Consider the following 4,638-nt stretch of genomic DNA (forward strand, 5'->3'; position numbering starts at 1 on the left):
TAGTGGTGGTTGTCCGTTGTGTTCTGTGCTGGTATTTATGGGTCTTAGTTCAGCTGCTCTGCTGGCTGCATTGTGATTTTTATTGCTGCGAAGCTACTTTATCAGAAATGAAAGCGGGAATCTGTGAACATCAGAACTTAAAGAAAAATAAGAAATTAAAAATAATAATAAAAAGAAATAAAAACCGTTTTCTTAAGGTGTTTTGTCAGTAAGTCTGTTGTCCAGCCAGAGATGGTGTGTGGGCTCTGATCTGCGGGTCTGGAGTTGGTGCTGAGCTGCAGCCCGTGGGATCAGATGCTGTTGAGCGAGCAGCCCTTCCCAAGAGCCCGCGGAGCAAAACGCGTGTTAAACATGATGTAAATTCGATGTATGTGAGCTTTTACCTTGATGGTGTTCGCACCCTCCGCAGCTGCTTCCCCTGGCTCCTGTCCCCAGCCCCGCGCTCGTGTCCCTGCAGCAGCCTCCTGCTTCCCTCCTGCTCCACCTCCAGATCACTGATAATTGTTTCTTTTCTGATTGGTGTGGAACATGCTCAAAACTGGGATGGAGGAGGGTTTGCCTCTCTGATCTTGTGAGGTTTTTTTGCTATTAGTATATCATCAATTGCTTTTAATTGGGGGAATGAAGGACAATGCTGTTCTTTCTCTGCCCACATCACACTGCAGCCAGTTCTGGGCTGAGGGGACAGAAGCCATTGCTCTCGCTCCTGCTCCTCCTTCCTTCCAGATCTTCCATCTCTTGCAGCATTTTCCTTGGGGACTTGGCTGTTTCCCAAGGTCCTTTCATGCCAGCACTACATAGTGACCGGACAGAGGGACCGGGGCTGTGAACAGGAGCTGTGTTGCACCACGGGCTCCTTTCTGCCAGCTGCCGCTACTGTTCTTCAAAAGCTATTGAAATTTCCCATTTTCTGTAGTACTTGGAGCGAGACACTTCCAAAAATGTCATGTCCCACCTGTTCTCTAGGCTGGAGCATAAGTCATGCCCCAAAGTATTGCATCTCGCTCTAATTTTAGGTCCACTAATAACTGCTCTTTCTTTCTTACAGCCGATGGGAATGTTCCCACCGGGCACGTCACTGCTGTTATTGATTCCCAGAAACGAGATGCGTGAAGGGTTTTTAATTCAAGGAAAGGTTCCACTGAGCGTTTGCTCTCCCCTCGATCCTACGCTGAGAGGTAAAAAATGCAGCTGAGCCATCCTGCAACTTCTTAGGAAATAAACGCTGTGTGTTGTAACACAGACAACACGAGCAGTGCCGGTTGAACACAGAGCAAACATCGGCTGAATGTGTGGTAAAACAAGCTGGGTCTCAAGGCGATGGCGAAGCGCAGAGATAATCTGCAACGGCAGGAAGGAGGCGAAGCCCTGTGGTTGTGGCTCTGCAGACTCGCGTACAAGCTGAATTCAAATGAGGACAGCGGCTATGTGGAGCAGCTTGGTTTTAAGGCGATTATCCTGCAGAGTAAGAATGTTTTTTTATGAGTGCATCTCACAGTTTACATCTATCTCGGTGCACAGCAATGCCTTATAAGCTGTTTCAGGGCTGGGGAGGGAGGAGAGAGACTGGTCCAGTCTGGGAACTTTGACAAAGACTGAAAGCGATGGGGATGTGGTGACACTTCCAGCACCTCCTGCTTTCTCCTGGGCTGCCGTGTTGTGTTTTTCCTTGCCCTGTGTAGGTGAGTGTAACTAGAATTTATTCTCACAGCACTCTGGTGTTTATACAAACCCAGATGATTAGATATTGCTCAAGGACAGCTTTGTTATCTCCGTAAAACCTTGAAACTTTGGCTGACTTTTCTGCAGCATGAATTCCAATGCAGTCGGTGTTTAGATTAATTCCGAAATTCTCCTGTTACACAGCAAGACGTGTCCATTTCCTCTGGTCCCCTGACAACAACAACTGAACGGGTCATGAAAAACACAGGTGTCCTTCAGTCAACCTGTTTACTCTTTCCAAAGCAAATGTTTTTCCAGTGCATCTCTCTTGGCAGAGCTGCTGCAAATCAGCTTCCATCTCCAGGGCAGAATTCTTGTTTCGCGTCCCTGTGTATTGCACCTGGTCGGTCTTTTCAAGCCTCCACGTGCTGGTCCCTTCGCTTGGGACCAGCCCTGAGCCCATTGCATGGTGCTCGTTCTTCAGGTCTCCAAAATCTTCCGTTGCCTTGAGCTGGGCCCTGAGGCTCAGATGTGCATCTATTTTTTCCCCTTTGATTTTGTAATGGTTTGGAAAAATACCTTCAAAGGATTCTTAATATGCTGATTGCTTCCTGTCTTCCCCACGGAGTGAGACTCAGCATAACAATTCACAGATCAAAACGTTTGATTTGGAAAAAAACCAAAGCAGCTCTCCCAAAGAATGGCTCCAAGTGTTGGAGGGGCTGCCGCATTGTTAGTGTGCATCACCTCGACAGCTCTCTGCTTTTCTGGTCTATGTGCCTGTTCGCTCCTCATGCAGGAAAGATCTTTGCGTTCTCAAGCCGGTGATTTTCTCATTTTCCTTATTTGTGTCATTGGATGTGAAATGGGAGGGGCAGAAACTCCCTTGTCTCTCTTGTGCTGGAAATCAGGCTGGAAGATGCACTGATCCCTTCTGGTCTTTTTATTTAATAGCCCTGTGTCTGAGCTTAGTTTATGGTTGTTTTTCCTGGCCGCAATTTTTAATTTTATAGATCTGTGGAAGTCCCATGTCTATTTACAACCATGAATGATAGCTAAAAGGATATAAAGTGCTGTATAAGAAACGACAGAGAAACAAAATGTTAAGTGGTGGCTTTTTCAAACTACTTGATCTCATTTTACCCTCTGTGCTGAAGGTGCTGTATCTGCGGAGCGGGTGCGTGTCCCGGGGGAAGGGGACGGCTCCGTCCTCGCGGTGGCTGGGCTGCGGCTCTGCTCTTCTTCATCGCCAATGTTTGCAGCGGCTCGCGGAGCTGTAATTAACGGCCTTTCCACACGTCGCAGTCAATTCGCATTCCTCACGGCTCCCGAGCTCGGGGAAATGCAGAACGTCCCAAGCATCCGCGCTGCATCACTTGGTGCTGCATCCCTGCAGGTGTCCTGCACCAAGCCCCAGCCGCCTCCGTCCTCACATTTGGACACTGTTGGTGTCCCCAAATAAAGAGATTTGACTAAACACTGTATGAAATTTGGAATCAATCTCTAAGGGTTCCCCCAAAGGCTCTGTCTGAAAGTTAACCTTTTGATTCATGGCAGCTCATAATTGTATAAATCAGCGGAGGCTGTGTTGAATTTCTATGAGCTTTGAGCCATTTCCCAGGCCTGGATCTGCATAGTAATATCAGTGTCTGGACAATCCGCTCCTGAAATTCAGTGGGATCAATTAAAAGATTTTGAGTGGTGACTTCCATTGCAGAGACCCATTTCTGGATAACGTGGAAAAGCTGGAGACTCTGGTACTCAGATTACCCTTCCCAGGCATGGGTCACTGGATGGACTCAGTCTGGATCATGATGCTTTTACCAGAGACATGAGAAAAATAGGAAGCTGCTCTTGCAAATACTGGGTGTCTGCATTGAGGAAAACCAAAGGACAGAGGTGGCATGTTGCTGTCACCCTGCACAACAAGCGTGTGTGTCCCCAGAGTGGCTGTGACGATCTGTGCTCCGTCCTTCCCGAGGGAACTGTTGGGGTCCTGCTCCCCATAGCTGTGTCTTGCCCTTTGAGTATGAAGGTCTTTAGGATAAATTACAGCACCTTAATGATATTAATAACACGGCTTGGGAAATGAAATGGGCATGGAGCCCTTGTCTTGCCCACTGCCTGGGCTTGCCTTGTGTTTGCTTGTCCTTTGTCACAGTCAGCATTGCTGTGGGACAGGAGGGTGACAGGACAAGCAATGTTTGGAGGGTACAAGGATTCTCCTCCTAGGGGCTTGGAGCCTTTTCCCCTTTCTTTTTCATGAAGGCTGTAAGAAGGAGGGCTGTGGTGGTGGTGGGCTTCCTTCTGCAAGACTTGTTCCTCTTCCTTCAGCCTGTTGCAGAGTTTTTCTGACATGCAGGATGCTTTGTGCTCAGAAATGCTGGGGAGAGATTTATTCCAGCCCGTGCTGCAAACGGGCTGAGTTCTGGTGCGTAAGAGCGTGGAGGCTCTTACATGTGAGTGCTGGTAGCTCGGCTGCAGAATCTTAAAATGTTCAGCTCCTCCATGCTTTGGGGCGATGGGTTGAGTTAAACAATTCACCAACAGGCTCTGGCTCTGCTGAGTTTGACCCTTGGAGACGTGGGGAATGATAGACTGTGCTGACTTGTCAGGTATATGGTGAAAATAAACACCGTGGAGATCTCAGGCCTCTTGAATATTACCCCAGCGGGCACCATAAGTATCTACCGTGAGACATTTGTGCATGGTTCACCTGGCTGGATTGCTGACTCCGCTCCCATGGAAGCCCCTTGGCTGGAGCAAGGACATAATTTCGTACTCTGGTGCTATTGGCCAGGGCTACAGTGAGCACTGAGCATCTCCGCGTGCTCTCCAGGAGACTCTGAGCCCTGAGCATCTCCATGTGCTCTCCAGGAGACACTGAGCCCCGAGCATCTCTATGTGCTCTCCAGGAGACTCTGAGCCCTGAGCATCTCCATGTGCTCTCCAGGAGACTCTGAGCCCTGGGCATCT

This window comes from Patagioenas fasciata, chromosome 17, assembly GCF_037038585.1.
Source record: "Patagioenas fasciata isolate bPatFas1 chromosome 17, bPatFas1.hap1, whole genome shotgun sequence".
NCBI classification, from domain to species: domain Eukaryota; kingdom Metazoa; phylum Chordata; class Aves; order Columbiformes; family Columbidae; genus Patagioenas; species Patagioenas fasciata.